Source organism: Ursus maritimus (genome assembly GCF_017311325.1).
Source record: "Ursus maritimus isolate PB19 chromosome X unlocalized genomic scaffold, ASM1731132v1 scaffold_X1, whole genome shotgun sequence".
In the NCBI taxonomy this organism is placed as follows: domain Eukaryota; kingdom Metazoa; phylum Chordata; class Mammalia; order Carnivora; family Ursidae; genus Ursus; species Ursus maritimus.
The window spans coordinates 87,893,950-87,903,396 of NW_024423319.1; the positions used below are offsets into that span (position 1 = coordinate 87,893,950).

A 9,447-nucleotide genomic window follows, 5' to 3' on the forward strand; every position below is an offset into this window, starting at 1 on the left:
AACTGGCAGACACTGCTTTAAGCAACGAGGCTGACATAATCAGGGATAAGTCATGTGGGTATTATGTAACCCCTTATATGATGTGGTAAGAAGGTGTTCTCCAAAATCCATAACCCCAATCCAATCACGGGAACACATCAGACAAACCCCAGTTGCAGGACATTCAACAAACCACCTGTCTTCAAAAGTGCCAAGGTCATGAGAAGAAGGGAAGACTGAGAAACTGTCACAGATTAGAGGAAACTAACGAGACATGACAATTGAATGCAGCATGGTATTCTGGGTTAGACCCTGGGACAGAGGACATTGGTGGGGAAACCGATGACATCCGATTTACGTCTGTAGTTTCGTTAATAGAGTCATACTGATGTTAATTCCAGAGTCTTAATAAATACACCATGATTATATAAGATGTTAACATTAGGAAGAGCTGGGGAATGGCTATCTGAGAGCTCTCTGTACCATCTTGGCAATTCTTCCGTAAACCTAAAATTATTTCAAAATAAAAGATTTTTAAGTTATCCATAATACTGAGTACTCCCACACTGGACTTGTATGTGAGAAATTAAATTCTATTGTGTTAAGCCTTTGAAATTTTGAGGGTTTTTCTTAATTGAAATTAGTATTCCTAATATACTGCTAATCATAATTATCAGGCAGAACCTTTTCGAAGTAATTCTATTCCATGAACACATATTTGACCACTCAATCAAGAAAGGATTGCATATTTGTTATAAGTTGTTCTAAGAGATCCAGAAAAAGTTGACCAGCTGCTTTCCTTTTGTAATTAGCTCTTCAAAATTAAACCCTAAATTCTTCTCCACTTTGTCCTATGTTTGTTATTTTTATCTTTACAGCTATCCTATAAGCACAACGAGATGCTGGAGATGAGAGTGCCTAGAGAACTCTGAACTTGAGCAGGACGTCGAATGACAGGGAAGATCTGGCATGGTAAGTTCAGATGCGTCGGGGACAGGCAGGTAATACACACGTTTGAACGGTGCCTGCTAGGAACGGCAGAACGCGTGTTCACCTAGGGCTCTTTCATTATAGAATTTTGAACATTATTTATGCTGATCGAATGAAAGAGGTCTGCCATTTAGAATGGTCCAAGGGAAAGAGGCAACGCCTAGTGATGCAGATCCTATGGGGAGGAGAAAACAGAATGCCTTTCAAGTAGGAGGCCTCTCGAGGTGAAAGGTATACGGAGAGCAGGTCCAGAGGATGATGGCAAGCTAGCTTGGTATTTAAGGAGAGAAGGTAGCATGCCTAGGGCATTAGACCCAGAAGGGATTTGGGGGGTCACGTAGCTAAGTAGTATGCAGTGTGACTGTGTGTGGCCTAATGGTTCATAGAACCCTCCTGAAGTCTGGGGAGAGGGGCTTCCGAAGTTTACCTCCCAGACCTGTTTAATTTGATCTGCACGTGGTACTTCCCTGTGACCATTTATTTGAATAAATAGTTTCACATCGAAAAATTGGTTTGAAAACCTAAGAGCCCTAAGTCTTTTCATATTAGAAAGAGGCCCAAAATGTTTAAGTGACTTGTCCAAGGTTCCAAATTTATATGGCTTTCCTTAGATTTGACCAGCACATCTGGCCCCAAAGCCAGTCCCCTTTCCACTATGTGGCCTCATTGTGGAGGTCTGCATAGGCCTGGAATAAATTTGCTCCTTGGGATGACCCCATATTTTTATTTTATTTTATTTTATTTTATTTTATTTTATTTTATTTATTTTTTGCCCTCTGAGCTTCATGTTAAGTGCTGCTCTGGAATCAAGAATTTAAGAAGGAAGGTAAGACTTTGAATTCTTTTCCTCCATTCCCTAGGTGAATAAAACATCGAAAGCAGGTTTTAACAAAGAGTAGAGAGCAATGGACATTTGAGAGACAGGCAATAACAACAAAAACAACAATAATAATACCTTGTGTCTATTGCTTGTTGCTATGTGTTCAGCACTGCTCCAAGCACCTTACAAAAATTTTCTTACCTACCTTCACAGCAACCCCAGTAGGTAACTAGTATTATCCCCATTTGATAGGAATGAAAATAACACCTCCTTAGAGAGGTTAAGTCATTCTCCCGAAGTCTAACTACAAAATTATTAATCTGTTATTGGGACCTCTTCAGTAGCAGCTAAGCATGAATAAATCTATGCATTCCCCTTCACTGTTTTGTCCAGGGCTGTATTTGCTGCTGTGAGAACTCTAGCCTTTCTGTTGATGGAATAGTGGCTCCCAGCAACCCCCAGCCCACCATCCTCCAGATAAGCTTTAAAAAATGGGATCTTCCTGAGTCCAGTAAAAAGGGGTGAGCAGATGGAGGTAGAAATGTTCCTGTAGAGCTAGCATCTCAGTGTCGAGGCAGTAGGCCACGTGACGCTGAGAATGAGGAAGCCCAGCTGCAGTCTGCCTCCATCAAATGACTCGGTAGTTCTCAGATGTGGTGGGTGGGCTGAAGCTCAAGGCTTGTTGGACTTCAAACACTTCCCCCTCTGTTTAATACATCCTGTGTGTTCTCCAGGGGAAATGCAATCCTTTATGCGTCTGTGGTTCAACACAGTTGTTGCTTTTAGGTATATTTGAAATCCCAGAGGTCCCTTGGGCAAATCCTTTTAAGTGAGAAAGCTACATTTTACTGAATCAGATAACTCAGTTTTGAGTTCCAAGAAACTTGGGATGTGATTTGAAACTTCCAACCATTAAAGTCTGAGCGGGCGCAAAAGGTGGAAAAGCGCATCTCATCTTTGCTTGTCTGACAGCAGAGGCTGAGAATGTTCCCTCACTCACCATTTCTATGTATAGGTGGGCAGGGAAGGGAAAATATAGGACAGGAGAAGCGAATTCTCCCACAGCCAGGGTAGGAGACTTATTCCTGCTCCTTCTCTCTCATCCACTGGAGAAGGAAGTCACAGTATTACAACCCCTTGGTTGAGGCTTGATAGCATCTGGACCACAACTCCCCATGGTACCCTAGCAGTGGTTACTGTTTGAGTTTGAATCCGGTCTCTGCAACTTTCAAACGGTGGGACTTCTGGATCCACTTAGTCTCTCCATGCTTCAGTTTGCTCACATCTAAAATGAAAATAATAATAGTTCTAACCTCATTAGCTTGTTGAGAGTGTTCGGCGTGTTAATCACGTAAAGTGCATAGAACCATGCCTGTCACATTCTAGGAACTCAGTAAAGGTTAATGGTATTAAGGCTATAGTAATCTGTTCCTACGAGGTTCTGGGGGCCCAGAAGAATCCTAAGGCTCTAGAGCTCTAGACATGATTTTGTCTCCCAACCACTCTCCAAATCATGGGGGGGGGGCTAGTTCACAATTAGACTGGCCGTTTCGAGGACATTCAAGAATGGTCTGACCCAGGGTGCCTGGGTGGCTCAGTTGGTTAAGCGTCTGCCTTAGGCTCAGGACATGATCCCTGGGTCCTGGAATCAAGCCCTGGGTCAGGCTCCCTGGTCAGTGGGGAGTCTGCTTCTCCCTCTCCCTCTGCCCCTCCCCCTTCTTGTGGGCATGCTCTCTCTCTCTCTCTAATAAATTAAATTACATAAATAGATAAATTATATATATAATATATAAAAAATAAAATTATATAAAATAAATAAATAAAAAGAACGGTCCATTATGACCACTGGTGTGGTCTCAACCCTATTCCTCCAGGATCACTGTAGAGTCTCCTGAAACTACTTCAGACTCTAAATGTGGACATGAAAAGAAGAAATGCTGAAACACAACGTGTCACTGTAATTCAAAGCACGCGGTCAGTGTGGGCAGAACGCTAGCTGATGGTTGAGCAGGATGGTGATACACCCCAGGTAATGCTAATGGAAGCAGCACTTGAGGAAGATATAGAAGCTGAATGTAGATCATAAGTTATGGTTCTAAGATTCTAGGGGCAGAAGAGGTCCTGCATTGGATTTCTGGTCAGTGAAGAGAAGTCACACAGTATTTGATAAATACTTTCTGAACGCCTACTATGCACTGGGTTTCTTGTAAGATGATTATTTCCACAAAGATTTATTGAGCACCTACTACGTACCAACATATTTCTATGTTCTAGGTATATAGCAGTGGATAAAATAGGCCCAAATCCTTACCCAAATGGAAGTTATATTTTAGTGGAAGAGACAGATTACCAATAAGTTAAATAAACTAAAATATTGAGTATGATAGGTAACAGTCAGTGCAGAGGTAAAGAAAAGTAATAAAAATGAAGCAGGGAATGGAGATAGAGTCAAAGATGGAGTAATGATGGCCTTTTGGATAGGCCAAAGGAGGTGAAGGAGTATGCCATATGAATATTTACAGGAGGAATACTCCATGCCAAGAAAAGAGCAGATGCAAAGGCCCCAAGGCAGCAGTGTGGCTGGAATGGTCAGAGAATGGCAAGAAAGCTTTAGGGTCTCGAGTGGTAAGAGATGAGGTTAGAGATGGGGTGACTGACCAAATCATGTAGGGCCTTACACATTATTTTAAGGACTTTGGCTTTTACAATGTGGGCTGGGAAGCAAAGGAATGATATGTTCTGCCTATGTTTGATGGGATTACTTTGGCTGCTGTGTTTAGAATCAAGATGAAGGAGGTGAGGACAGAAGAAGACCAGTAAGGAGGCTATGGCAGCAATCCAAGTGAGACACAACCGTCGCTTGGGTCAGAGTTGTAGTAGTAAAGCTGGTGAGGACTGGTCAGATTCCAGATATATTTTGAAAGAAGATCCATCAGGATTTTCCGATGAATTTGCTGTATAGTGTGAGGATGAGAGGAGTCAAGGATGCCTTCAAGGTTTCTGGCCTGAACACCTGGAAGATGAGAATTGTCATTAACTGATTTGAGTGGTGTGAGGGAGACTTCAAGACAAGGAGGTCTGGAGAAGAAGACCGGGAGCTTGGTCAATTTGCACATGAAATGCCTATTAACATCCAGATGGAGATGTCAGGCAGAGGCCCTTGGGTGTATACATCTGAAGCTCAGGAGAAGGTCTGAGATGGAGATATAACTTAGGGAATCGTGAGCATATAGAGAGTAGAGAAATCGAGGAGATTGAATGAGATCATCAAGATGGTGAGTGTACCCAGAAAAGAGAAGATGTCCAAAGATGAAGTCCTGTGGCTTCATTTAGAGGTCAGTGGGATAAGGAGGAAGTAGCAAAGGATGGAGAAGGAGCCACCAGTAAGATAGGAAGCAAGCAGGAGAGTATGGCATCCTGGAAGCCAAATGAGGGAAATGTCTCAATGGGAAGAGTGATCAGTTCAGTAAAAGGCTGCTGATCTATCAAGTGAAATGCAAATGTCAAATGGACCCTTGGATTTAGCAATATGGGGGTCATCCAAGCTGTGTGCTTTTAGGGAGGAGTGAGGAGGAATGACCTGGAAGAGATAATGAGGAGGAAGGAAGCCACTACCCCACGTCTAGACCCAGTGATATCAACGGAGGGTCTGGGAGAGAAAATGGCTACCATTTGAGGAGGCAGCCAGGGAAGCAGGGGCCTCTGAGGAAAGGTAAGTTTCAGTTAGAGCAAAAAAGTGAAGGGAATAGTCAAGGAAGGGTTATGAGGTATTTGGCTGATGATTGATAGATGCTTGGCGGAAAGTTCCTGTTCTTTCAGGAGATGGGACAGAAAGAGGGGAGATGGTTACAGAAAAGGCAACGTTTAGAGCCAAAAGGAGAGGTCAAGGGATAGGGGATGGCTTGGAGCCCTAGATTTCTTCCGGTGAATGACAGGAACAGGAATATAGGACATGATGTTCCAAAGCAGACTGTGCTAGGAAGTGTCAGGCAGTTTGAGAGGAGTGATGGGAACACACAGAATCTGGGAACTACTGCTTGACTTCTACCAATGGAGGATGAAGTCTGCGTAAAGGAAACCTTGCTCCTCCTAGCATGTGGACTTCCTCTTTCTGATGGAGGACTAGGGACTAAAGGAGGGGTGACCTTACATTGAACTCACAGGAAATCTCTCGACCCCTGGGGATGGTTGATTGCCCAGCCAATGCCAGAAATACTCTTTCAGGCATGAGTGCAGCCATCGTAACCCCTGGCATAGACCCCACCCCCAACTTTAGCTGGTGAGGGGTCGTCCTCACCATTGGCACACCAGGCAGCCACTTTTGCCCAGTCCCCACTCCCAGGCTTCTGTGACCAAAAGTCAACCCAGAGCCATCCCCTAAGTCACAGGATCATCTCTGTTTTATAGGAACATTTCCCATGGTTGTTCTCTGCTAGCTTTGTTCCAAACGTGTCCAAATGTATTTTCCTGTGGCTGAAAGTGTTTAAACATTCTGACATTTCAATCATGTAATACGGCTGAATGAACTTCCATCGTATTTGGCACAGCAGTGTTGCTTAATTCTTTTCTGACTGTGATCGCCAAGCAGGAACCTAAGAAGTGGCAGGTACTCTCGAGGGAGATACAGAAGGCATATGTTGGCTCATGATTGCAGAACACCGTTGATGCAAAGATGTTCTCTTGAGTCCAGAGGCAAATGGCGGGCATTATTTTGCTGAAAATCAGAAGAGACTCAGAATTTGAGAGTTCTGAAGCCTTGAGGACCCTCCTACAACTTTTTTAAAAAAATTTTTCCCCAGATGTTTCCCAGCGCCTTGGAGCTGATTCTCCTTCCTTGAGTTTCAACCCTACCATCAACAGACCGCCAACACAACAACACATAAAGGAACTTATCCGAATTACATTAGAGAACTTACATGGGTCTACCACCTACTCGTTTAGCAATTAAAGGCTTGGAAGTATATTTTCTGGTTTGATAATAAGGGCACGATATCATCACTTTCATTTTACAGATGAGCAAATTTCTCTGTCACTCAGGTGGGACTTATTTTCACCCAACTATACCATTTATTCGTTCGTTCATTCATTTATTCAGTACACCCTTATTTAGCCCTCGTAAGGGCTCATCAATATTTTCACAGCCAATACTTCTTCTTAGGATTTGAACATTTGAACATTTTAAACACATGCTACTGAATTCTTATTATATGTGATAACTCCTTCAAGAACTATTTTGAGGAGGATACAAAGATAGCTAGAAGAAGGACTCTCCCTACAGGAGCTCAAAGTTATGTTTACATAATTTACTCTGAACTTCTCAGAGGAGACCCAAGCTGAGATGTCTCTCAGTCCAACAACTTTTCTTGGTGTATTTCTTAAGGTAACCCTAGGTGCTGTGACATACAAATCCCAACATATGTAATGTTTCAAACGCAATAGAAGTTTCTTTCTTGCTTGTGTGAAGTCCAAAATGAGTGGTCCAACGGGTCGGCAGCAATCTTCCAAGTAGCGATTCAGGGACCCAGGCTTCTTCCGTGATGTTAGACCCTTTTCAGCATGTAGCTTCCAAGCATGTTGGGCTCATTTGCATCAGGTCGGTAGAATGGGAAACAACATGGAGGGTAGCATGTGGGAGGTTCTTATGGGCCAGATGTGAAAGTGCACACAACAGTTGGCAATTCATTCTGTTGGCTAAGACTCAGTCACGTGGCCACACCTAACCTCAAGAGAGGCTTGGAAACGTGGTCTAGCTGTGTACTCAGGAAGACGAGAAAAAGGGTTTGGTGAGCAGCTGCCATTCTCTGCCATTTTGTGTGTGTTTGTGTGTGTGTGTGTGTGTGTGTGTGTGTGTGTGTAGCTTTGGGCATGAGAGGGTTTATCTGGGGCAAGATGGATATAAGCAGGGCAGCAGAAAGCTAGGCAGGTGCGCTCCCTGGTAGGCTTCTGCTGACAGGGATGAGTTATGGTCATTTCCAAGGTGTATCTCTTCCTCATGAGAGGGATGCATGTTTGAGCGAGGGGTGTGAAAGAATCCTCCAAGATGGGGGAACTTTGCTTTCGCTACAAGTTCTTCTTGTCCCGGGTGCATTCCTTGTTCTCCAGTTCTGTCTACCCACAAGATTAATCCAATGATCTCCTGCCCTCCGTCTTTAGTACTACCTCTGGCTCCTGAAGGCTTTTACAGAAAAGACTTTCCTTGACTCTTCTGATCTTGGATCGCATGCAGTCTTATCCTGCAGATCCATCTAAGCCTATGGGCTTGTGGGACAGAAAGAAATGCTTAAATTGAATTCTGTCATATGTTCGTCTCCAGGCTTAGTCCGTTGGTTGATCACACAATAATAGAGTTTGTTCTCAAGTTCCAACAACTCATTACTGTCTCCAGGAAAGCCACTTCCTGTTTCTATATCTCTAGTTCTTCTTCTGGGGGTGGGGGAGAAATGACTTTTTATACATCATAGCTATCTTGAGGGCACACAGTGGCTTCCCGATAAATGCTGTCTGCATACCAGCTTTCAGTAAAAAGTGATTCTGAAGTCCTCTGCAAATCCCAAAATACCAGCCAAGGGTTCCTTATTGCTGAGTCTGTGGGCACTTCCAAGTTCTGGCTGAGGGGAAAAAATAGCCTCCTCACACTTTTTACTTTGTAATTGGATGTTAAAATAGAAATTTCTGCTGAGACACTAATAGACACCAGATACCAAAGGGACCTCTGAGATAAACCTTCCTATAGGATTTGCAGAAAGAAATGGCAAAAGCCCAAAATGATGAGTTTTGTGACTCACCCACAACGTGGGGGAAAAGGGTTGAGGGTTAGTGTTTAGCAGAAGATTTTTTTAGACGTGATTTATTTGAGAAAGCTCTGTTGAGAAAGCCGGGAAATGCTTCTCTCTTTACTTCAGATCATGAGAGAGGGGCTTCGGCGAAATCATTTGGCGGGTTGATACGTGTTGCCCATCGTTCGAGGGGAGACGCAGTCGATGAATGTCTACTTCATACCTGGAATGGATAGACTGACTGTTCTAGTGGGTGGTTGCACTGGGTGGACCAGCAACCAACAGTTCTGGAATCTACTGGAAAAAAGGATGCATAAATGTTTCCTGTGAAACAGATTTGGACGTTTACGTGTGTGTGTGTGTGTATGTGTGTGTTCGATTGGAAGAGAGAGAGAGACAGAAACAAGCAGCAGTAGGATCAATTTAGGAACTATCCAGCAGGACCCACTTAAAACAGACAAACTGAGGGCTACAGAGGGGAGGGGGGTGGGGGAATGGGATAGACCGGTGATGGGTAGTAAGGAGGGCACGTATTGCATGGTGCACTGGGTGTTATACACAACTAATGAATCATCGAGCCTTACATCGAAAACCGGGGATGTACTGTATGGTGACTAACATAATATAATAAAAAATCATTATTAATTAAAAAAAAAAACAGTGAAAAAAAATCTTTGGAGAACAGAGCTGACAATAAAGCCAAGGGGACAGCCAGCGACTGAGAAAAACAGCAAAGAGATGAGACAGGAGAGAGTCCATCACCTGGGGCAAGAGGACTGCAGGTGACAGAGCCCCAGCATTTGGTGTGAGGGGGGAAACATTCCTTTTACGAAAGGCCTCTCCCCCCGCCCAACTACATACTTCTCCCTCTTCCCACAGGGC

General features: G+C 43.6%; 1 long non-coding RNA gene across 1 annotated transcript in view; it reads left to right on the plus strand.

Annotated features, from left to right (window-relative positions):
* Window positions 1-859: 859 nt before the first annotated feature.
* Window positions 860-9,447, plus strand: part of LOC103679206 — a 31,111-nt gene continuing 22,523 nt past the window's right edge. The window contains exon 1 of the long non-coding RNA XR_572868.2: window positions 860-951. This is a non-coding gene — a long non-coding RNA (uncharacterized LOC103679206). The remainder of the gene's footprint in view (window positions 952-9,447) is intronic.